Raw genomic sequence first — 26,530 nt, 5'->3', positions numbered from 1 at the left:
GTACGCTATTCCCCAGCTTGATGATTTCGGTCATACTCCGGAATTTGACTTTCACGGTCGTCACGACTTGCTTTTTCTGGCATTAACAGAAGAGGACTTGCTATACTGTCTCGATTCGCTTATTGTCTGTCTAATCATTTTATCATATGAATTTCTTACTAGTGCATATTAAGATTTGCGATCCTTATGTATCGCGTGATATGGAACATAATTTCAATATACTTATAGTTTTTAGCGCTTGTTATACTATTGTAAGCTAGACTAGTTCTTGGCTTCGAGTTATGCTTTGGCGGTTTTGCAAGCGTCATTTCCGCTATAAGTTTTTTTCGTTTGCCATGACTCTTATGGATAGAGTTTTTTTTTTACATTCTAATGTGTTTCCACCTCAATTTTTACCTGGAACCTTTGTTCGATGGGTCTCGTCCTTCGTGCCGACATAGTCGGACGTCTCCGAATTGGCAGTATGGATGAAAAGTTCATGAAAAAAAATTTAGTATTCCAAAAATTAAACCAAATCACATTCATACAGAACACTGCAACTAACTATGGTATGAGTATCGAAGTGACCTGGAAATTTGTCATTTGGCATAGTTCGATTTGAAATTATGCTTCGTCCATTGAAAGTCAAGCACGTGTAAAGTAAAATATGAATTTTTATTATCGTTTCTATGCAGCGTCGCGTACAGATATCTATTCAGTTACATGAAGCTAGCTAGATTATAGTACAAGGAAGTCGATTCTTCGCGATCGTAGCTTTAAAAAGCGCAACGGTATGTTTGTTTATACACACACATTACTAGACAATTTCGAAAATGTAAAATTTACGGTCATTAATGTTTTTTTTTTTCTATATCTTATTTTTGTGGCGTCGGTATCTGCAGGCCCCTGGGAAACAAACAGATTGTTGATTCTAGTGAAGTAAATTAACTGTTAAACCAGCTCGAGTCATGCGTTGAATAGCCGCTACATCATACAACAACTACACTAGACGCCATGGAAACGCATGCGGCGTGTCCCGACAATATAACACCGCTTAATTGAAGCTGGGTAGACTAGATGGGTCGCCGGCAGATCAACAAGAGACAGATCGTCGCCATAACCAAACAACTGTCACAAACGATGTGTTTGTAAGCGTAACTGGGTTAACTATTGGAGACTGATATCGCTTGACACCGCGTCACCGTTATCGCCGTTGGCAACAACAACAACAACCTTATAACTTAAGTTGTTAATTGCTATAGGCTAATAATAGCAACCAAACGTAGCTATTTGCGTCTCTACACGAACTTGTGAACTTCCAAAATTCGACAGGCGTGCGTCACAGTTTTTCAGTGATTCTTATCTACCAGAATTCGTGTTTGTAAGCTGGCTACGTACATCGTAAAGAATAACTTGAGGCAATTGTAAGGATGAAGAATATATAGTACTAGAAGCGCCAACGCGTATTTTCCGCCTTGTAGAAGAATGTCTGACGCTTCAATAAAGCACTGTTTAAATAAAGTTTAAGGCTACAACAACCAACTCATCCAGGTAACATATTAGCATATGTACGTGTTCAAGCTGTCCGACTAAAGTTCTTTTGTCCAATTCATTTTGATTGCGACCACAACTTCCGCCAGTTCTCTATCTCTGTTTACGGGCGTGACCTGGCAGATACGCGTTTTCGTGCGCGTAGTTGCATGCAATAGTCAAAGGCCAATTGCCTCGTTCGGTCACAGCTTTTAGACAAAGTATGTAACCATTGGTGGTGGTACTGCCACATCAATTTTATAATCAAATATGAATTGGGAACTGTTCAATGTTGGCCAGATAAAAAAAATAATGAGAGAAACAGTTAATAAACACTGTTAGGTATTGCTACAATAGCTATTCAGTAGATAGATTCTTATCTTTCAGCGATGATTTGAACATGGTTGGCATTACAGCCAACAGCTGCAAGAGACTGTTGTTGTCCGAGTTGAGGAGCTCACCAAGGTTGAATGCACAGCATAGGCGAACGAAAAATGGGCTTTCGAAACAAAAAAAAAGTCCAGTCTATCTGGAAGGGATCGTCTGTTTCCCGCCCACAATAGCAGAAATATTGAGATTTTTTACCGTACGAAAAACGTCGGTCCTATTTTGTTGGCTATTTATTTTCGCGGTTCATAAATATCGGCTGATACCCACAAAGATATCACAGAGCAGAAAATGATCAGGCAAGTGTAGGGGCCCTTTCGACATTTAATGATTAACTATAATATTTACTTGAATACGATATCATATATTGTTGGGTAAATGGCGACCACTTTTCAATGGTATAATATTGTCTACATAGTATTACGCTGACATCTTCGTAGTAGAACGCTCAGCGGGTCGCTACCGTCTAAAGGATACTACTTATTACTACAGTTTTCGATTCTATTCTTGAAATATAGCACATTTTGACAAGGATGAACTTTTGATGCTTAAGTTCAGCGGGAGCCCACTTTCCATGTACCCGCCTTTATTCATCATTCATCCACCCACACTTTTTTTTTTTTATATGATTATTATTACAAGTAGTTTTTTCGTGAGGGGTGAATGTTCGCGTCTGGATGACTCTTGTTCACAGCGCGCCGTGAGCGGCAGTTCCGTCGCTACTTGAAACAGGTGATAGCTGGACTGAGGGGCTAGTTGCGGGGTGATCGTCGACGGAAGACGCGGAGAAGTAGATTAGATTTGACCTGTTGTCGAATTCGGCTACCAAAATGATGCGCGAACTTTGCGGGTGTCCGATTGAAAATTGCCCGTTTTCCATGGACGCGAAACTGATGTCCATTTGTGCTGTAGCTCCCCGATGGGGTAAATTATAGCTGAATGTCAATGGGCTTGAGGGTTCGATACATATTTTACTTTTCTTTCTATTAATGCACATCGTTACAATGGGGTCGTTTTTGACCCCGCCACTGGTGAACACCTATAGACTAGATGAAAATGTCGTCAATTTATTGGAATTTTGCTCGTGAAGTTCCTGTGTAAATCATCGTCTCGTCACAATGATAATTATATGTCAATAATACTCGTGATGTTCGCTCAAAATGGCCTCCACAAGTACATTCGTTCAGCTTCTATATTTAGTCAACGGGTGAAGACTATTTGAAAATACTCTAATATGGCTAGCCTCTTTGTCAGTGTAGACATGTCCGAATTTTGAATCGATTGTTCTCACTAGCTATGTCGACCAACTAATTTATCGCGGGAAGATTCGAAAACGAGCCAGAATACGCGTTTCATAGCTCGACTGTGTCACTAGACACTCAACAGGTAGACCGCTTGACGTCTCTCCTTTGACATCTTAAAACTACAGTGTTAAAAATGATACAAGCTTGACTCGCTACGATTCCGCATCACTACTATCATCATCAGCAGATCTAATATTCATACATGGTACAGCCTGTGCTAGATTTCACTGCCAGTACAACTCAGGCAGATAGCGTGTTGCAAATTACCAATTAACAGATTTCTCAGCTTCGCCATATTCGGAATCATGTTGGTTCAGTGTCATTGACCTTAAAGTATCACTTGGCCGATTTGTGTGATTTCATGCAAGTTGAAGACAACGAAGAGGTTTGGCGAGTTCAGCTAATTGATCTTTTGAAGATAAGCCAAACATGCCGCCTTCCCCTAGCTGAGATGAGAGAGAAGAAGGGGCAAGAATTCATCGAATTCATATACGTTTTATTAAATCAAAAAGGAAAAGACCAGATGTATTTGAATTCAGAGTCGCTAGTGCGCCACTTTGTCTTCAGGAAGACTGAAGTTCGAAAATTTCATTCAATTCCGATAGTTTTCCTCTTGCAGCGTCTATTCATTCTAGAAACTGCAATGAAAGTGAGAAGACAACTTCTGGCCATGATTTCGATGAAAACGACCAGTCCCCACCTGTGGGGCCCCTCTTCGCACCTCTTCGTTAAAGAAGACTCGGTCTCTGGTTTTATTATTTGTGTCGAGCAGAGGATCTCGATTGAAGTGTTTGACGCCAGGGTGATGCTTCTGTGGCGCCAGTTAGATACGTGTTCTGGAAATCTTAATGACTTTGGTTACGATCGGTAGCGGGTATTCAAGCAAGCCTTCCTCAGCGATAGCTGGGTGGCGGGGCACCAATGTTCTATCAACATAATATCTTAATAATCAATATCTCATTCCGTCCGTTCGATAGAATCAAAAACTGCAGCAATCGTTTCGATGTAACTAGTGTACATGATACTATACAGGTCTAAAAAAAAATACATTAATGACAAGTTTAAAGCGCAGATGTTGACATTGAAGTTAGACGAAATTCTGGGTCTTGTTGAGCGCGTCACCGTCTTGCTACCGCACATGATGCCACACAATATGCCGAGTATACAGCGGAAGCTATTAAGTAGCATATATTAATACCTTCAGTCGATAGAAAACGTTTTTTTTTAGCTCGCTTCTCGGAACGTTAGCTACTAGGCCAGCAGATATAAGGTCCATTTTAGTATCATAAGTTCGATTTGCAGGCGATATTAAAAAAAATTTCTTTACTTCACACGTACGTTGTAGCAAAAGAGAACGTAACACGTCTGCGAGACCCGCTTGAGTGGCACATGGTTGTCCGCGTAGAACTGTAACAATCGGCTAGATATCGAAGGCTCGAAACATTCCGTCGTTGAAAACAGGCGAGCTTCTCGCTGTTTTTATTAACTTGTGTCTGCGAAGTTCCTGTAAAATAAGGTGTTGGGCTTCAAATGACTTGACTCCAATACATTCTATTTGAAATGAAACTTGTCCACATACATATTGAAGGAAATCGATATGAGCATAATTTGGATGCCAGTTCTTCTCTATTATCTGTTATTGCTCATACTACATGTTAGAAGTCCATAAAGAATTCAAGTGACAAATCATTTAAAAACGTATGGAATAGCACCCAAGAAGAAGAAGAGGAACGTTCGGCCATCTGCTTTGTAATATAGATAGACTGAAGGTTTTTTTTTTTTTAAATAATTTTCGCTTACTGATTATGAACAGTTGTGTGATAGCTAATCTGATGGACGATATCAAATCACACTCGGCAGACGTTCATGATTCGTTGGTCCAGATACGCGTACAGTTTATTCGTCCAGATATAGAAACAAGGATTTAAGGTATTCTACGAAGTCAGATACCACCCACGCGGCCATTTAAGCTGATGCTTATAGGATTACGTTGACGGCTATTGTGGACTTCAGTGCTGGCATCAACCAAACGGTACGGCCGTCAGCCACATGCAACGTGCAGCTAGAATTTACTTAGATGAACGATTTTCCACTAGCTGACAAAAATACCCAGGCTCGACTGTTTGATGGGCATGGATAGCCAGCCCAGCTCTAAAGGATTTAATGTGGTAGTGCGTTGAGCCATGACTTCTACGAAAGCGGCCCTACACTGCGTGGAACATCTAGCCGCTCACGATGGGGATGTCTGGCCAGTTTGTCAATGTACGGAATTCAATTTTGCACCCAGAAGACTTGTAGGGTTTAAGTCAATTCTGTGAACCCGATTCACGAAACGAGTTATCGCAAGTTCGAGCGCGAAATTTGAAGTATCAGTTTCAAGCAGATTTTACTTAATCCCCGCAAGCAATGCCTTCGGCCTTCCTTAAGTCCCTCAACGGCTCTGTTGAGTTAAAGTTAGTGCAGTTAACACGAATGGGCCATGTCGCTATTATTGAATTTATAACTGGAAGACGTAATGAATGATGATTTTCTAATTGCAATTTCACTTATGTATTCGACCCTGTTGCGAATTCAATGGCCGCCAGGATTTGTCCTAACCTTTAGACTCCATTTTTAGTCCACCCATTTTTATTTAAAGGAAAGGCTAGTTAGATAAACCGAAATGTAGTTTCGTGCTGCGGTATATATATATATATATATATATATATATATATATATATAAACATGAAAAGGAATAATTAAAGCAGTAAGATATTTACTTAGAGAAAGCTTATTTATACCTTAGGCAAGCTCGCAGAATGATCGCTAGGATCGACTTGTATGAATTTGCAGTGAAGATTAAGAAAAATTATATTACAAGCAAGACATATTCTAAAGAAAGTGTTTTCAAGCTATGTTTCCAAAGCTACATGTCATTGTCTTAAATGTTATGAATTTTTAAGCGATAAGTTTTAAAAGGTTCCAAATTAATGTCGGACTTTAGCAATGAAATTTAGGGTTTGTATTTCCTATTCGTCCTTTTCCGTTCAAACCAGAAACAGACCCCGTAAAGCTCTACCCAATGGAATAAGTGGGTAAAAAAAACAGAAGTGGAGTTTGCTTCGTGCGTATTTTTCTCTACGTAGTGTCTCTAAATAGGTTTAACGAGCTAACAAATTTCATTAACCTTGAGGCCAAACGGATCGGGTAAAATGTTTTGTAAGTAGGTGCGACACGCTAGATTTTGTGATGTATTTCATCATCTATCAGGGCCGTATGAATAGTAATTTTTTTTTTATACAATCTTTAAATTTATCGGTGCGTAGTGCATTTTTAGATTTATATAAAAAAAAAAAAAAAAAACCGTAAATATAAAACCCGTAATCGATATAGTGAATTTGCTGTATGATAAATCCCTATTGACCTTTACGCTCAGTACGCGGTTCACTAATGTTTCGGAGTTGTTCCGCGTCCGCTGCAATTATTTCGGTAACACTAACTGATCCGCTGGACGTACCTATTGGCTAAAAGCTGGTTAGTTGGCCTAAGCTATCGAACTGTACCATTGTTTTATTAATAAAGCTTACTGTTAGGAACAATTCTAGCAGGGTACATTTCTCTGACGTGTTGAGAGGGTACTCGAGGCCGGTATGTATACCGTTCGCGAAAGTCAATCGCGAACAGAATCTAGAACCAGACAGAACCAGACGAGTGAGTCAATCCTCACGAGACACATATTCAAAGAACACTGCTTTCTAAAGGATGTAGCCTCCCCGCTTGCAGGCGCTAGGCAAAGAAAAGGCGCTAACCGCGTTAGCCGTAGCTCATTAGCATTAAGCTGGTATGAAACAAACAGGAATTAAATAATTTTTTTCGGCTATTTTGCTTGTGGCCGCAACATTGAAGGGCCATGAATAATTACAACTATTTAGACCATATTATGATGTCGACTTATTGACTAAACTATGCGTATCTACATAATGGATTCTATATTTTAAGGTCATATCTGTCGTGTGTAAAGTTGTAGCGATGTAGCGTTGAGCTATACGATCGCCGTTGAGTACACTCTTGGTTCGATCCCGAATCTTTTTCTTGGCCATTTTTATCTATTGAAACTAACCTAATAACTTATTATCAAAATAATTATTTACATTCTAATCATTCATGTTCAATTCAGCGAACAATTACCGTTGTGGACAAGGTTTCGTGTTGCTGATGTTTTTTTTTTTGAGACTTTCCAATCCTACCAATAAGAACGTCCAGCCCTTAACTTTCTATTCCAACTATTTCAATTTAGGCGGGCTTCACATTGAGTAGCAGTTTTCAGAGGTGGCCGGATCGAATGATTCGTCGTTCCGATTTAGCTCCCTGTAAATCTACTCTATTTTATTGTCCTTTGACGATATCAGTCGTCTTTCACTTCCTTCGACAATCCGTGCGTTACACTTAAAGATAATTATGGTCCGAAAGCGCGAGTCAACGGAACTCGATATACTGCGACCCTAATCAATCTACGTTGCCCACCCTTTCTCGTTGCCTGCAGTGGCGGCAATTGTCCAATGATGACCTCGCAACAGTAAATCTACATTTAATTAATCATAATTGCTGAGCATTGTATCAGCGAATGCTTTCATTTCCGATCTCTTGGAGACACCGTGGAAGAAGGGCCTAAGTAGTCCCTGAGCCTAGAAGACCATTAAACCAATGCATAACGCCAAATGGTCAACCGTGTGACTTTTTAATAAGCGACCTAAAATTAATTAATGCATTCGGAAGCAATAATTGTCCGTGTTTTCGATTCCTCTTTGGGCCTGAACTGCTGCCTGCATTGTCATTACATCATCATCACATCATCGTTATTTGTAAGCACCAACAGCAAAAGCAGTACTATTCTCCATCGCTGCTACTGAGTGAATCCGCAGTTCATCAAACGGCCCTACGGCCGCGACTTCTAACTGTCGCTAGCGGCAGTAGGGTCAAATCTGACGCCAGAGCCTCTACAGAGTTCTATGCATCTGCGCGTGTTCGTGCGCGTTGGTGTATCTCCGTTGAAGTGACCGACGATGTGAGTAGGGCGAGACACCCGTAATTTTCTTGTCTCAATTTAGGGGAAGAAGCGCAAGACCCAGAATATTTATATATAAATGGAGAAGGAAAGCCGCAACGAACAAGAAGACAAAAAAAAAAGAAGGACTATTTCTAAGTGAAGGCGGACGGGCGCGCAGATTGCTATACGACAGAGTATCGGGAACAACTTTGATCACAACTTGCCGCTGCTACCGGGACCGAAGTAAAGGGCTTCAGGGTTGAGGAACGATCAAGAACTCATCCAGTTGGACGATAGTCACTGTATGGTAAGGACTGTGTCCAGCAGCAACGGCGGCGGCGGCGGCGGCGTTGACACATCCAAGGCACGCGGACACATCAAGGGGCCTCCATGAAGCTAGCTGCCGCAGAAATAGCCACGCTCCCATGCACAAAATCCACCGTAGAACTAGCTCACACGCGTTAGCAACAATGCACGAAGCCGCGAGCAACATTGGCGGCCAATGTTAGCACCTACAAACCTGAGACCACTTGTCACACACTTGCAAAGTTGTTATCGAGAATGGATCGTGATGGTGCCCTTGCTTCGTTGTAAACCTAATCAGGACATCATGAAGGACCAAAGGCATGCCAGTTAGTGCTACAATGTATGCTGACGGACTGTCTTTCCTGCCAAGCTGAACACAGGCACCCAAGTACGCAGTGTAGTCGTACTCTCGCGGACTGACAGCCACCGCTCTCTTTCATTGTATATATATATATGAGGATTTTTTGTTGGCTGAGCCGGATATTCTCGGGGCTGTAATACCCAATAATTTTCTCCAGAAAGGTTTCTAGTGCCGATCGGCTCTTTTAGCTTTGCCTACGGCAGGCCAATTTGAGCAGTAGCAAAATTGACTGGTTTAGGTAAACGTTGTCTATTCACTTAGAAAAAACCAACCAATACTCAATTTTTATAGCTGCTGATAGACGATCAACAACTTCGAGTAGAGAAAGCACAATTAATCGATCTTTTTTTTTTTTTTTAGAAAAAAACAATTATGATGCTACGCTTGTGAAAAGTATAGCTTAGCTCAAAGCGTTATGTACACGTACATATATTTGCTCACCAGGAAGTCTATCGAGTAACGATTCATTTTTGCGTTGGCAACAATCTATGTATGTGCTCATTATATGGGGTTAGTCGTGCATCTGTTTTATTTATTAACCAGATGGACGTTATAGATATTCGTTGACGGATCCATCTACCGAGATCCGATAGTGCCACTCTATCCAATCGGAATATTAATGCATTAGGAGCAGCATACAGATATAACTTAGCAGTATAACTAACTTGATCTTGATTAAATTAGTAAACAACAGAATCAATTAGCACTATTTTATTAAGTTACGTTCTAAATTACCCATGCGTGTGGCGATAGTGTTCCGTCGTACGAAGTGCTACCTGTGTTTGTTAACAATACAACTGGATCTATGACAAAATGTATCGCATTTCCGGCCGTGTACATGAATTCCCGTTCTCTACATCTTCTGCAGATAATACGCTATTAGAATAGAATGGATAGGTCATCGGCAACAGAGAATTGAAGTCGGCGTTTAACATAGGGGATCGAGCCGGGCAACAATCACCGGCTCGTAATTGCGATCGTAAGGCTGCTAAATGGCTTCGCCTTGGTCTATATGGATATTTTTTTTTCTAGTAGAAAAACAGCCGGTCAGAAGCCACAAGCCTTAAACTTGAGACACACGAACGGCGTTTCTGGCCTCCGCTCTATGATAGACGTGACGCTAGTAACACAAATGGTAGTGGTATATTGCCAATACAGACGGTGTTACCACAGCAACAGCAGCAGCAGCAGCAGCTCTTCCTCCTTCTTTAACCCTGACATTTTCATCGTTACGTTTGCTGCCTGAGAAGGCTTTTTCATATTTGCTCTCTACTAAGTTAGCTCTACTTAGTACCAGTCCAATCTGTTGCGTCTTTGCTCCGTTTTGGCCAGTTGTCGCCTCCGTTTGTCATGGCGGTACTGTTGTTGATAAGAAACTTAATTTGCCAGTCGGCTGCTTTCAGGTCCCCACATTTCTCAGGCAGAAATTCGCCCTCAAAGTATCATACGGGTGGTCCTACTATCGGCGCCTCAGTCCTTCTCCGCCTCCTGCTTTTGCTGCTGCTGATGGCTGTAGTGGTGGATCACGTCTGTGGCGCAACGTATCAACGCGATCGTCAGTCGACCGAGCACCGTTGTCGGGCGTCGCTGACATCGTGGCTGCCGCCGTTACATCACAACGACAACAACTGACAACAACAACTATTGCTACCACCAATATGTATTTACTACGATTACCTTCCCACTGATTCTAGTGCCTTTTTGATTTTTTTTCCGCTCCTCTGACACACACACACACACACATACGTTTTTCTGTGATGAGCCTGCCGATTTTGAACTTACGATGCGATGTCGCGCGACCCATAACGTGTTCACACCGCGCGACCAACAATATGTAGAAATGGATTATTCAAAGCACTAGTGGGAATATTTTAAATGCGTTCCCTCTCGAAAAGAACAGCAAAGAAAAGGAACAAGTTAGAAAAAGGGTCGGCTGGTCGTCCATTTTGAATATGATGTTGACGTAGCCTCAGATATGTCCCGGGTTTCCTGTCTGATGTTTTCCTACAGCAATCGGGGCCCTCTTACCTTTTTTTCGGGCTCCGTCTGTTGTGGTGCTCATGAACGCCGGTTCAGGCTGCTAGTAGACTCCCTGTTATACGTAACTTGTGGCACACACGGTCAGCGCAGGCTTGGCCCACTTGAACGTCCACGGGCTCTGGCCAGCCGCTAGGGTGAGCTGCGTTGAGTCGGCCACAGTTAGTGAAGCGAACCCACAACAACAACAACGGGCGTAAGTGCTGAATGACGAGTAAGTGGTCTCCGTAAGGCATTAATGTTAACAACTGTGCTTCTATCGCTAAGCAGCTACACAGCTGTTAAACGTAATCGCCTGTCATGATGACGAATGTGTTTCTATGAGAAAATGGCTTCATTGAGGCAGTGAATGGGGTGGCTTATTCGATGTCCTTGCCGTCGTCGTCGTCGTCGTCGTCGCCGCTGCTGTAGCTGCTGTGAGACTGGTCTAATTCCCTCTTCCTATCTCAGAACTCATCGTCCATCTTAAATGTAAGTTATATATGTTCACCTCGATGACAACACACATCTCTGTATGCCGATGATTGATCTAATTGGACAGTGGCATAACGCATCGTGAGTTATTAGTTACGATATACATACGATAGCTTTGTTACGTTCCTTTATTATTAATCGCTTTTTTGAACAGGAAGTTTTTCTGAATCCGTAAGGATACCCTTGGTTGAATACTCCTTTCCTTTTCGTACTAACTATTCTAGTGACCGTACGGGAAACTGATTGTTACTGGCGCGTTATTGCACAAAATTTGCTACCTCGCCGTTCTTGTATAAACAATTTTTTGCCTTTGAATCGTTCCCAATTACTCTTCAGAACATTGTAAAGATGAACCAAAACAGAATTTTGAGAAACAAATCCCATATAGATAAAACTTATATGAGATTGACAACATATTGGTGACGGAACCTATATATCGAGTACTATAATAAGTCAGCTATTCGCAGGCGTTGAAGTCCCCTCTGTAGAGAGAGCTGATTTCGGTAGTCATAGCTGCGAAGAAGAATAACCTCAAAAAAAGGAAAACAATAATACCCAGCACGTCATTTCCGAAGTTTTTCATCTTCATCTTTCTCACTTATGCTCTTCCGTTACTTTCTGTTGGTATTCTTCTAATTCTGTACCAAGAAATCCATCCGGCATCAGAATCTCCTATCCGGCATTGTACTAACTCCCTTTGGTGCGTGCTCCTTTGCTTAATCGTGTAAGCTTTCGAGCACCGCTAACTCTCCTTACTTTACCCCGAAAACTAATCGCTATATTTAGGTGCAAATTACCAAATTCATATAATCAGCCTGTTTCTCAAAAAAAATCTCATTATTTCGGATAATTAACATATCAGTTATCAGCTAATCCTTTTGTGGCGCTTCAGTATAAATCTTTTCTATTTCCTCTCTATGCTGTAATTTCAACAACTTAATAAGTTAGGCCATTTTCTCTTTTTCCTTAATTTTGCGCGTTTCTTGATTATCGCTGTAGAGTGTTAGGTAATACAGCAGATTTATTTACGAACGCCAATAATATTGTACGTTTTCGGTGAAATCTAATACAGGATTCAGCTGGAAGTAAGTAAGCAGAAAAAAAAAATGTAGAACTGATCTCCTCGGATGGGTCGAATCTAACAAAAGGCTCATTTCGTTTGCGCACTACGATATGCGGAAGTGGTAGCATAGCTACCGGTTCTGTGTATATCGACGCAGTACTATGCGTATTTAGCCTGTACAGCATTAGCACCAGATCAATGGCGGACTCAGCGGGTGTACACTCTTTGCTATAGGAGGGTAAAATGGAAGCCCTGATCTCTAAAGCAGAAGTTCCGCTGATCCATAACAATGTTTAAGACTCGAAAGCGATCACTTCGTTTGAGTAGTTCAACAAAATGACGACGCGTTCTTGCTTTGAACCTTTTAGGCCTGCAACACGCCTAAATTTTTCGGAAGCATTTATTGGCGCACATGTAGGATATCTGCGTGCTATTTATTGTGTATGTGTAGATTTTGACACCTGAACAGAAAAATAGGACCAATATGGACTGTTAAAAGGGAGTTGTGCAACTGACACGAAATGTAGGTCAGTGGCGGGAAAGGGAGGGGGTATATTCCGAAAAATTAGAAGTATAGAGGTAATTCGTTGACGACGTGGCCGGAGTGCGAAGTGGGACATTTAGCAGAGAATAATCAGAGGGGACCGAGGAGGGATCAGCAAAACATCGGACAGACTTTGAAATAAAGGTAACTCTGCCCTTGCCAAATAAAAAGAGCTTGATTAGCATAAACTTAAATATGCACGATAATACACGAACGGATTCAGGCATGCAAAAGAACGCTACGAAAATCTGCAGGCCATACCTAAGGAACGTTGTCATCTACTACGAACAAAAGACATATTTATAGAACTTTAATCATATATTTAGATACGACTAAAGATGTTTTTGTTCTTTGTTCAATAACGCTCTAAACGCATGCAAGAACTACGCTAGAATTTCCCACCCATTTTTGATAGAGTGACCTTATAGTTTAGCTTAAAGCTGGGACTATTTGCGTTTCACAGATATCTATTTACAGATTCCGATTTCGTCGAGCTTCGTTAAACCGTAGTTAGTATTCTACTGGTGGCGACAGGAGTGAATTCTTTGAAAACTTCCGCAATAACCTAGCAGGACCAAGTGGCGTTTCCAGTAAATCTCGTACAAAAAAAATTACTCCATTTTGAATGTCGAACGTTAACAGCTGGACGTCGTCCCGAAAAACGAGATTATACGGCACGAAGGTGTCTAGCTAAGCCTCGGTACATTAGCTTCCACGAGACCAGATGCAGCTCTCTTGTCGAATCGCATCCTACAAACGGCATCTGAACACATTCAAAAGGACCACAACCTTGAAGGTCTCAAAATGATATTATTCTAGTTCGCTAGCAGGGCCTGTGAATGAACCGCACGCTAACACCCTTCGTAATCGAGTGATCCTCGAAAATCATGTGATTTTACGAGATTACGCCAGTAGCGTTATCGACGAATCTGCTGTAATATAGACTATACTAGGGAAAACAACAACGACAAGAGATGATCGAGTCCTACAGAGGTCGAAGGTCATAAAAACAAGGTGACACCTTAAGGTGTAAAAGTTAAGAAAAACTTGTGTGTCGATGTGATCCGAGATGGTCATCCAAGATGTACCTTAGAGGAGGGGGGGGGGGGGTATCTGCTCTAGCATAGTTATTTGGCAGGGCCTATCATTGTCAGTGTATTCAATGGGGAAATGAAGTGCTAATCAAATCGATTCAATCGCCGTTGCTTAGATGCTGTTGATTCGGCCACAGCATCAGAATCGCTGCTGCTGCTGCTACTACTGTTGTCGTTGTTACCGGCGTCGTTCTGGTAGTGGCACCCTTTTGTTAGGATGCCGATGACGAGAAAGGGATTCAAACACTTCATCTGTTGATGACGGAAACATCCGTGGCGCCAGACAGGCAGCCAATGATCAGGTTTGTTCATGACGACGATTTGAGCTGATGAGAAGATCGTCCGAGAGAGGTGGGAAGGTTCTGCGGCTTTCTTAACGGAAGATGATTATGATGAGGAGGAAAGATGAAAGGACGTGTTCACAGGTAGCAGCACTATTATTATTATTATTATAGCAGCATATCCTTGTTGCTTTTTGCTTTTGGTTAATTCAACAAGATTCTCTCATCATAAGCAGCGAGTTCTATAAGCCAACAAGTCAGCTATGACTATGGAGTACCTTTCACGATGACAAAGGTGGTCGTAGATATGGCTTGCTTCTTGTCATTTAGAAGCTCATCGAACATTTTAGCATAAACTGAACCCTTGCGCGTATCATCATGACAAGTTTAGGCATGATTTGCAAAAACAGTTCCTAAAACGGCAACTGCATGTTAGTAAAAGGTGTTCTTCAATGTTTTTACTTCTAAGCTGTTCTACTATTAAGTAACGAGAGTTCTATGAACTTCCCAAATTTAACTGAGTTGTGTACCACCTACTGTATCTGTCCTAGGTAATTAGTAATGGCAACTAATAAACTGGATAGAATCTATGTATTTTTGCTTACCTGGTGCTGGTTTGGTAGGTGCGTTACACAGTCTTCAAGGGCTCAAAAGTGTTGTCCGTCGAGTGAAGCCCTCTGGTGACTAACGTCCCATTGCAAGGCCCATGCACGTGCTTGTCGATTTTGTCCATTGGTGCAACGAAGGAACAGGCAACGCGAAGAGATGAAATGGCAAGATAGAGAAGCAGGACAAAGCTCAAAGCGTAGTTAGCTTTCCGTATGCTTCCCCGCTCACACACGCTCGTGTGAACGCGCCACTTTCCTAGCCATAAGCAACAGCAATAGCAGTGCTGATAGCACATGGGGGGCAGAAGCCGTGTTGGTCGGAAGTGCTGAGCAAGGCGACGATGCGGAGTACTACAGGGAGGACAATGACCGTTAGAAGGACAAAAGCGAACCCTATGAATAGGCTAATGAGCCAAGTGACGACGAATTTTACTTCCTTTCGCATCGCGCCCTCACAAGCCGCCCTCTAATGAAAAGACAATTACTTCAACAACTTGGCCTGCGTACCGCAACGACAGAGCGCTGCCCTGAGCGATTGACTAAGCTTGCGGGACCAACTTCTTAGTACATACATATATAAACATATATATGTGCACACAGCCCCTCCAAGATGAAATGCGCTCGTTTGCATACATGTACAGGGTGTGCCAAAAAATGTCAAAAAAATATACATTGTCATTTAATGGGACTGTCTTCTTTTTGGCGGTACAAGGACTCGTGTTAATTAAACTGGGTTTACTGCAAGAATGTGTTTCACCGCGCATTCGGGAGGCTTCTCAGCGTACCCTGCCTATTCTGTCAGATGTGGCGGTAACGGTTTTCTTTTGTGGAAATACTTTAAAAACCTCAGAAAATTAACGATACTGTGAAATTTCGAAGCCAACATTGAGTTTATGAATCGATAGCCTTCCACTATAAGAGGTTGGTAGACCAGAACGGTAGTCACTTTAAACATCTATGGTAAGGGAAAGAATCACATATTTTACGTGGATTTTTTTGCAGATTTAATATCAGTGATATTTTAATAAAAGGATAAAATACATACATATATAGGAGTTACACAGTGCTGTAACGTCGTGTCATCAAAGTCTTAGCTCAGAGCCCCGTTTCTCTTCACCGTATCATGACAAGATATGATCGATTCTATTGTATAGGTCATTATTAAACTTTAGGACGATTCAAAATTACTGAGCGAAGAGCCGTAAATCAAATCCGAGTGCCAACACCCTTTTTACTCTAAGGTAACATCTATAGCTTTCTTATTAGTTATTTTGTATTACATATATGTATATCTACCTTAAGTTGAAGTTCTGAAAGGACAACTGTCCGCCTACTCTATAGATAAATACATGGTCAAGTCTTTCTGATAGATATCATTGTCTCAATTGAATAGGGAGGTGCACAATGTCGGTTAAAGTTTTCTTTATCACGGGTCCATTGCTGCCATCATAAGAACCTTTTCCGATGGCTTTTTGCTTCTTCGTCTCCTTCATTAAAAGAGACTACCATTAAAGCCATTCGATAGCACTATACACATACTATTATAGCTTAGCAAAAAGTAGCGTATCGTCTCAACTCGGTCACGCACTTCTCGCGCCGCTGCCTTCTTCCTTCGGCTTTCCGGACGCTGGGCTCCGCATCAATTTTGAGCTTCCGATCATCTAATGTTAACGCCGGGCCACAGAGTTCCTTTGACGAAAGCTAAAGTAAGCAGACATCAGCCTAGGGAGTTTTTACTAATCGAATTGATGATCTTTGTTGTCTCTTATGAAATAGGTGAATTACGGAAACTTTAGGTTCCCTACGTCTATCGGCGGCTGAGGCATAATGTAATCTGCGACTGTATAAAAAACCTAACAGCTATAACTCTAAAGGGGATCCCTACACTATCATGATTTATTCTATTTCGTTTTAATATGCTAGTTAGCTTCCCAAAGTAAATCTGGCGTTTGTTTATTTATTCGCTACCAAACACTTGGGTAACAATATTCCTAATGCGTTCGCCGTTTACCAGACAAACAACTGTCCCCCGCTCTACCTTAGTCCAACTAAGTCGCCGTACTACTAAAAAGATAGCCTAACCTTATGCAGACACACAAAAACTTTCTTTGTTAAATTTTCCTTAAAGAAAGCGATCCGCAATTAGATCGTAATGAAGGAGGAGTGGTAGAAACTACAGATGGAGCTCTTCCGTTATTAAGTTGTCATGTCAGTGTTGAAGGCATGTTCATGGTGGCCATGGATAAAAACCCGTTTCTTGGCAATGGTTATTCTAAGTGTAGGTAGTCATACAAAGGCGTCAATAGTGCCGATAGGATTTAAAACTTCTTTGCCTTTAAAACTTTATAGTAAACGATACTTTTTATATTCCAACAATAGAATTTTGTCTTAAGCGCCGTTATATTACTTTCAACTAGATAGGACAGACCTACTGCAAGAAGCTCGAAGCAATCTCTGAGCTCGAGCTATATGTCTGACGATTTCTGAGCTTAAGCTCGGAATAACATTTAAAAATGGTTGATGTAACAAAATCTTACTGAGAAACGTTACAGGACCCGTAAAGGTTCCTGAGATATTCCTAACAACGACTGATGTAGCGTAACAACCATCAATGCGCATATATATGAGAGCGGGAGATCCCCCAAATACATAATGCACTGAGTGTGCCATTCAGTTTTTGTCATAGAAAAAACGTACTAATAGGGAAATTAATAAGGCTTCGTATGGCAGATAACGACTGCTGTGTTACGTAGATGGCTAAAACCAACTCACTGGTAATGGAAAAATCAAAATATTGTATGAGTCAGATTGAGTAAATCCTGGAACAATTCGATCCGTGCATCCTCATATCAGGTACAATATAACGAGACGTTCTCTTGCAGACGCGGGTCTTAGATTTGTAATGCCTTTTCCAACAGGCCACAATGTGTTCTGTGCTCGAACGCAATCTCCTTGAAACGAAACTAGATACGTACCATTTGATCGTGGCCCAGTGAAGGCAAATTGCACTTGTTCATATAAGGAAAGCCATTCGGTCTGTATATATATATATATATATATATATATACATATTTCACAATGGCTAAGTCTTTCAGAGGTCCTGCCTGCGAAGTCACATTGAGGACAAGGAAGAAGGCAGCCACACGCAAGGCAAGTAACAACGTCCATCTACTCGTTTTTCATTCCTAAAATCGGGCCATTGGGTTCCACCAGCTGGTCAAACGGCAGCCACTTTCAATAAGCTGTTATTTTCGCCGTAAGATAGCATAAGTAGCGACAGCCGTGTCTCCCTTTTTATATAACGCTGTGGCGGAAAGGAGAGAAACCAGGTACTAATGCCTCAACAAAATCAGCAGCATCAGATAAGGTGCTTAGTAGTACTTCACTGTGAATGAGGTATGTAATCAACATTCCCTGCACAACAACTTCCAGCTGCGTCGTTCTTTACCATCTTACCAGTTCTCTTGCCTATGCGTTGCAATACAGGGTAGATGTATTCTGACATAGATGCGTTGGGAGGCTGCGGTGTTCATCGACGTGCGAGCTGCGTAGTTTTAATTAATGGCGGCGACGTTCGGTTGAAGGCGAAACCCTTACTATCCGTCTGATCTATCGATATAGACATTTCGTATAGAAATGGTTATAAGTTCTATGAACTTGTTTCTGGTCCTGAAATGCCTATTAAAGCTCGAAGGACATTTCTATTCGAGCTCACGAAAGGTTAATTACAAGCCAGCATTTTTCAACAACTAGGTCGGTCGGTCGGTCGGTAGATCGGTACGACTTTGAACGAAAGGAAATTGATTTGGTTTCCATCCATTGTATAGTATGTATGGTCTATACCTCGAGCTAGACGTTGAGTGTAATTTCTCCCCTGTAAAGGGGATCTGCTGTCGTGCCGCCGTCTAAATGGTTGGTCATAGCCATCTTGGTATTCGTTAGCCAATTAAGCCGTGTTTACTGAGTTGCGCTGCTGGAACAGTTAGGAAAAAAATTAAACCCGATTTCGTTAACGTAATAGACGATTGCCGCTTTCGAGCAAAACATAGTAGCGTCACTTGAAGAAAATGGTTTTTTGGATGTTACGATGGATGAATGGACAAAGCAGAACTGGGGTAGCATGAAGTACGTTGGTTAATTGTTGAAGCCCAAAGGGAACGAATGGGGTCTTTGACATGTTAATATTCTAATGGCTTGCGTAATTTGAGGTCTTACAAATTGCTAGTGCGTATAGTTACCACATTTTAGGTATCGTGCGCTTATGTGCGGTTACGGACACCATATGGAGTTTACACGTACAACCTAATAGCTTAATTGTAGAGCTATGCTAGCACTCATCGAAGTTACCGCTGTTACTAATCTTTATTGCTCTCCGTTTACAAATGTAGAATACGGCAATAGTTTGGGGTCCGAAGAATGTGAACTTGCTAACCTATAACCTCTATAACCTAATACATATAAAAGAAAACGTCTATTTGAAATTGACAGGTCCAAACAAAACTTTTCAGAGCATCCAAAATGTGACTTCACGATAAAAGAACGACGCAGACCTTCCGTGTAATACTGATTAATAGCTAATAGAAAAAATTCTGTTTGAATTGTTCAGCACCAATGTAAAATAGTTGAATCCGATTGCTGGATCCGAAATGTTTATGAGATTAAATTAAAGTTAATATTGTGTTTCTGTGCGTTCAATTGGAGTTAATAGAAGTTATCATTTAGACAATCAACTTTCTTTCTGTCCGTTTCATGTGCTTTGGTGCCCGAACTAGTATGTCGGTGACTACGTCACCTCTCAGCAACTGATCTATCCCTGCGGTCTGTTGTTTGATGAAGTATCGCCAGTCTTCTTTGGGGTGTCCTTCATTCCGAGTGGCTTCATCTAATGAATGAACAAGGTGTAGTTTTTGTCTCCATTTCCTCTTTACGACAGAATAGGGTTGCGCCCTTCGTTGTAAGGAGAATGGTTTTGCAACACAACGCTAAACGGCCCCACTGCCAAAATGGACTACATTGTAAATGGTTATCGTTGTCATAATGGCGCATTTTACGCAAAATTTAATCGGTCGTCGGAGGGCACTTTCCGCCTTGTTATCTCACAGCAGCCACCTACTTAAGGCTACGTATATGGCTACCACGCGGGGATCGCGACCGAACGGTCGAAAGCCAACGGCTTCATTAAAAGCTTATACTGGAGTTGATGCTGATATTTGCCCGAAGAAATAGAGTTATCTGCACCGCACCTGCGTGTGCTGGGTTTTCAATCCCACTTTTACAGGATATTCGACAACCATTGATACAACTTATTCAGGACATATTTAAGACATCCTTCTGCCCATATGCTCTCAGCATAACAACCGGGCGTATCAGTACTTGTATATCCCAACTACAGTAGCAGCTTGAAGGACAACACAATAATAAAAATAATGATTTCGATTGGACAATCGGCCGACTGGCAGGCGTACTGCTGTTGTTGTTATTATTACCGCTACCTTTTATGTCTCGATGGCTCTGCCTTCCAAACGCATTTCAAATGTTCGGTAATCATTTGTATCGTGGTTGATGCCGGTTAAAGTTAACCGTTCTAAGTTTCTATTCTGCGTTCTTCACTGGGAGGCGTTGAGCACACGCCTCATTGACTCGTCTCCGTCGGCTGATTTCGTCTTAGTTCGCTTAACAGATTACCGTTTTACTCATATAGCCGTACAGCATCAGTATCGTATCCCCTTTTCAGTATCAAGCTTGTTTCCGTATAGATGCCGAGTTAAAGTTTTTGTCAGCGCCTTGTCTCTATTCCTCTCGCAAGTCACAGTCTCTCTTGAATGTATCTTGAGGTAAATGTAGTACGATCTAGACTAAACTCAAACATGCAGCGGCGGGTAACGTGTCTAACAAAATTTTTGTTAAGAAACATTTTGAATTCTCATACGTCCATCTCTGAAAAGCTTTTTCACTCAGAAACATACTAGATAAGGTCCCTGATCGTTATTTAACCTGGCAACAATCTGTAACCTACACGAGCGTAAATCGGCGATCGGGTAGTAAAAGAAAAGGAAATGTTCTCGAAATAGATAAATGTTGTTACATGATGCTTCAGCATATAATAGGTGCTTCTTCATTTGATGGCTCATTTGAACAGTTACGAGCCAAATCCCCTATGGTTAACCTACATCCTTCCGGATGTCGAGTACCTGCTATACGATACGCCAATGCAAAGCATATAGCTGACCGGTAAAGTAGCTCGCCCAAACTTTAATTATCTAAGACAAGGACATCTGATCTGTCCTGCTTCTGCAGAGCCATAAGTCACTTATAAGTCATATCCAGAAATTGAATCCGAATCATTATTATAAAAGGGGTCAATCAACCTTAGGTTTGGCTCTCCACTAGGGCATTCTGGTTGCACAGAATGCAGATGTCTACCATGCTATCATGAAGAGAAACATTCACTGCGAGCGTTGTCGAACAAATTCTGGAAAAAAACAAATCGTCTAAGCCTCCCTTCGAGTCCTGTACGAGTACATATTAAAGTTGGATTAACATCAAATCGATACCACCTCGTTGCTATAATGGTGATGTGGCTGATAGTGCTCGGCAATGATGACCAGGTGCTAAATGACAATACGATATCGCGTAAATAGCTCGATTTTCACGGGCGGATATCTCTATATAAGTCCATGTCTGAGCAGTTACGCCTACGAAAGCAGATTGCTTGCTGAACGCTGAGCGAATGGAACAGGGAATGAACCCAAAGAGCCGATACTATATCTAGCCAAAAATCGATCTTGCGGGCACATATCTACTACTCCTTCGTACTCCGTAAGACACGACAGCGTGAGCCGTCTCGACCGAGGACGGCTCATTTACTCATAATGACAGAATGATTTTAGTGCTCTGAACTGTGCCCTTCTTCCGCCCAGTATGGGCGATAAACATGGCCATGAGCCGCAAAAATACAATCGTTTAGAAACGCTAGACATATATGTCGTGTTTAGCCAGCAACTTCAATACAATTTAACCAAAATTCTATTTGAGCTACTGTGTATGGCTTTGCCATTCCGGGCGTGCCCATTTGTAACAGGAAAGAGAGTTATATAATAAATATAAGACATGAGCGGTGAATTCACAGGGAAGAAGAATCTCCTCGTACGACCTTAGTGAAGTGTCTACCAACAAACTAAGCTAGCCATCAACATGTTAAAGTACTGAAGTATTGAAATATCGACCACACCCACCTGAGTCGAGGAACAGCAGTGGCGTGTGTTTGTGTCTAAAGGAGCCTATAGCCATCCCACTACCTCTTTTCGAAGCGTTTATATATACATACATGTAGCTCGTGATGAGCGTGCCTTCAGTTTCGCTCATCAACCTCATTCGTGACACCGCTTACTCACCAATCATACGCCCGCTACTGTCATGCACCTCACCGTAGACTCTTGCAATGAAGCCGAAACATGCCGCATAGGACGAAGCCCCACTTTACTTTGTTGCGTTGCTGAATATTGCACACTTTTTTTTTGACACCGTATCAAATGATGTGTTTCGAGATATACGTTAAAAAAGAGTTCACAGTCAACAGAGCTGCGACAAATAAGACAAAAAAAAACGTACCTTAATGAGTCGCATCGCCATTTTGGCAGTTTGATAGTCTGTATCTTTGCTTATTGTGCTACTCTAATCCGTCTAAGAGTCGTCAGGCAGTCGCTTTGTCCCATTAAGGACAACGGCTATCAAAGAGTCATGGTATTGTTACTGGTTTTCGAGCAACACAAATATCCTTCAAAAGTCCACCGAGAGCTGAAACGAGCACGGGTCCTAGATCGAATGAGAATATATAATAAGCAATGTTCAATACGGACATGTTGAGCCTGGGTCGACATTTTGAGAGTTCAAAAAATATCCTTCATATAATGTACAGTTAATATTACGCTTCATAACCGGATTCGACGTTCGTTCCGACAACGAGCAGAACCCAAACTAAGATTGTTAGAAAATAGGAACGAGGCCGGTGTCTGTGGAAAAGCGCGACTTGCTAGTAGGAGACACTTTTGAGGCAGTCCGTAGACTCCTACTGTTCTTTTGCACTTATTTTTCTTAGTGTTAGTGATTTGTTTCCGTCAATTTAATCAAATTTCAGGTCAGCTCCATCGTGTCTCGTAATCGCTGAACAGTCCACTTGAACAGTCCACTTTACAGGATTGAAGTTCTGTAAGTTTATCAGAAACAACAACCTGTTGTCTGAAGTTTATCCCCTTCTGTGTCTGTTGCCAGGTACATGTTATCCTGGGATCTCATATCAACACTAGAAGGATCGCCCTATCATTGAAGTAGTCTTATGGCAGCTCGAATACAAGGCAAACGATCGAGGGTGCGTGTATGAATCGGTGGTTTTTGGTCCAAAAGTATCTGAGTGTATTCGTGTCACACCACCGCACGCTGTCTGACACTCCTCTTTCCGCCGATTGTCGATTGGCAGCCCTGTTATAGTCAGTTGTCACCCTGTTAGGAGCGGTCCTCTCCCTGTCTGTAACCCGCAGGGGTTTGATGGGGTGCTAATCGAAAATCACAACTGTCGATGGACGAACATTCAACGCCGGCGGCAGCAGCTACGTCGCTACGCCCCCCGCCTCCCACAGGCCTGATGCCATCGTGACAATCTAACCGAGATGCGACCGATTTGGTTGCCTGAACGCCGCCGGGCTTCTATGGGCCGCTTGGACATCAACAACGATAACAGCACGACGATGGCTATAACACAACAACCGCTAACGACAACGACGAGTAGAGAAGCACCAGCGGTATCAACGACAATCTATCCAAAATAGGCGCTGTTTCGATTAGCTCCGTCCTGCGACCCAATGGGCTTTAGCTTTTATTACAACAAAAAATTAAGATATTCTTCACAAGGCTTTTAAAGGCCGTCACACGAATGTCTATCAGGCTGTATTCTGGTCTCCCTAAATTCTACCTTTGTTGTTACTTCACTAACAACTTACTATTCCAACTTAATATGAATATGAGTATACAATAGCTACCAGGATCGTATCGCCTCTCATCACTACACGTACTCGACCTTCTCGTACGTAATAGGCTGTTCACTTATTTTACAGTAAACTAGGCTAAATAATAATTGTTTGCTTTTTTATTCTATCAGTTCCATAATGAAATCCATTTATCATTTTACGACGCTCATGGTCTACTCCGGAATTGTATGCGTGCACGGGAGCGTGAATAATGCGTGGCGTTCCAGCTAGATTGATATTTAAATCTGATTGCGTGAGTCACCAGCAGCGTACAATTGGCAAATCCATATGTGTCAGAAGCGTAAACTGTCGCTTGTTTCCGCTGTGATTTCGAATTGCCACTCTTCATTTAGGTTGGGCGTTTCCTTCACAATATATATATCCACCCCTTATAGTACTAAAAAATAATAATAAAATAAATCAGCAGGTATAAGGCTGCATTGATTCGCCTATGGCTTCCACGTTTCTAAACGTTCGATATTTGAAATGATATAGTGACCCGTTGGAGACTTACCTCAAAGGACTAGATGAAGTGGTTCATTTCCTCGGAGGCAAACCGCTCAATTCTTCATAGTTCAAACACAATCGTGTATGAACTTACCTCAGCTAGACTCGGCCGCGAAAACAGCTGTATTTTCTTGCCGGCAAATAAGTTTAAGCTGTTTCTATCTTCGTACTCGTCCATCTTTGAAACAATCACAACAATATGTTTAACACCTGATACTGAACGAATGTCAACCTGGCCACTATGCAACCGCTCTAACTTAATGCTTCGTTGTTGCATCGGTCCGTAACTTCAGATAAAGTTTGTCTCTGAACTTAACTCGTATTATGACTCAGGTTCCAATAATTTTTTCTGTTATCCGCTCACGTTGTCGCCCACCAACGAAGCACGTAATAGTCGATAAGGGATATTATGTACGATGCTGCCTGAAAGCAATTGTTGTACATATACGTATGCACACTCACTTTTACCTAATGTTGCCTGCCGCCAGTCAAGGCTGACGGTCCAGCGAGCTGTTATGGTCGCACCTGGCGAACAGACACACGATCAACACGGACATCTGGGGATGAATTGCTGCTTAACAGGCTGAATGGCTGACTGGGTACGTGGGTCGACAACAATCGTTCACTCTCGCTTATCTATTTACATATAGTACTATGCGCGGCATACAGGCACGCACAAATGTGCCCACAAACTCCGAAAGCATTGTGTCATGTATACATTAGATAGTACAGACCCACTTTCCCGATTCACTGATAGACTTAACTTCTCATAAGGCATTGCGCCGTAATGGTCTAGTTTTAAGTGGTACAATAACGCTAATTTTTGGGAACAAGAGTCGTACAGACGCTAGCCACTTTTTGCTACGTTTCGCCGTGTTGAAACCCGGTCGTTTTAGTACATATACATAATACCTTGATATTATTACGTCGTCTGCTAATTTTAAATCTCCCAACGACGTTCAGATCTTTAGCGTTTCTTTGCTTTGGAGAGTCGATTTCGAAATTTGCTTTCTTTCATTTTAGGCTCACGTCTAATACCAGAATTGCGTGATTTTAATAGGGATTAATAAAAGAAGCTCTAGACTTGTGACACGGCCACACGGAACCTGATGTTCTTTTCGCTCGTCAACTCTCTGTCACTCAATGCCCGCCATGGATAGGTGAAGGCTATAGGCGCCGTCATTACGGCTGGCGCCATTATTCACTCTATTTTTTAGCTTCACCAAATAGTCTATGTTTCCTCACAATACTTGAAAATATAATGGACAGCCATCATCGTCGTTAACTCAACTTTCTGTTAAAATGGCGATCAAGTGCGCTTTTTCTTTCCAATGAAGTCAAATGAAATATGTATAGATCTTTTCGTATAATCCACTGTTACTGGGCCTCCAAATTGAGCGCATCGTGTAGTCCTATTCGGAGCTTTCAGTTCGACGTTCTTAGCATAATTTAGGACAGTTTGCCCTTTTCCCCCAAGTTCTGTCTGTTTTTTCGCCCCGGAAGCAAATAAAAATCACTCGAAAATCAATTTGTGTCGCTCGCGAGCGGTTTGTATGTATTGATCCTATCCACACAGTTCGACATTGTCAGCCAGGGGCCTGCGCCGGCGGGCAAGCGACCATCGATTCCATATTTTTTCTATTAAAAGCATGTGCATAAGAAGACGCAAGAGACTCTTGTCTGGTGTGGGCAAAAACCATAGCTGTCAGACGAAAAAGCCCCTGTTGTTCTATTCCCGTCTGACCGCGGGCCAAATAGGCCATGCGGTTCGTTACAAAAATTGCCACAGTCTCGTTCAACTCTGTCCGTGTTCGAAGTGAAAGTACTGGTTAAATAAAACCCTCGTCCGTCCGCTGAAAAGGCAGCCTCGTCAAACAAAATAACGCTACGCGTGCATGATCGATTCGCTGTCCGACAACGAACGAGGTGTCCGGGGTTGCACAAGATTTCCTGCCTTCACGACCAACGAATGCGGTCTGGTTGTTGCTTGTCACTGTCTAATTAAA

General features: G+C 42.0%; 1 long non-coding RNA gene across 2 annotated transcripts; it reads right to left on the bottom strand.

The window, feature by feature from the left end:
• Positions 1-635: 635 nt before the first annotated feature.
• Positions 636-25,112, bottom strand: LOC147758408 (uncharacterized). Of its 2 annotated transcripts, none has more exons than XR_015330655.1 (3): positions 24,532-25,112; positions 14,992-15,345; positions 636-4,704 (listed from the first exon to the last, which is right to left on the bottom strand). It is a non-coding gene; the product is annotated as an uncharacterized LOC147758408 (long non-coding RNA). The 2 variants fall into 2 exon arrangements; XR_015330653.1 differs by lacking the exon at positions 636-4,704 and adding an exon at positions 14,661-14,799.
• Positions 25,113-26,530: the final 1,418 nt, after the last annotated feature.

The sequence above is a fragment of the Varroa destructor genome, unplaced genomic scaffold, assembly GCF_002443255.2.
Source record: "Varroa destructor unplaced genomic scaffold, Vdes_3.0 BEIS01000001.1, whole genome shotgun sequence".
Classification (NCBI taxonomy): Eukaryota; Metazoa; Arthropoda; class Arachnida; order Mesostigmata; family Varroidae; genus Varroa; species Varroa destructor.
Note: the sequence above shows the minus strand (reverse complement) of the source record. Positions and strands in the feature narration are given on the sequence as shown.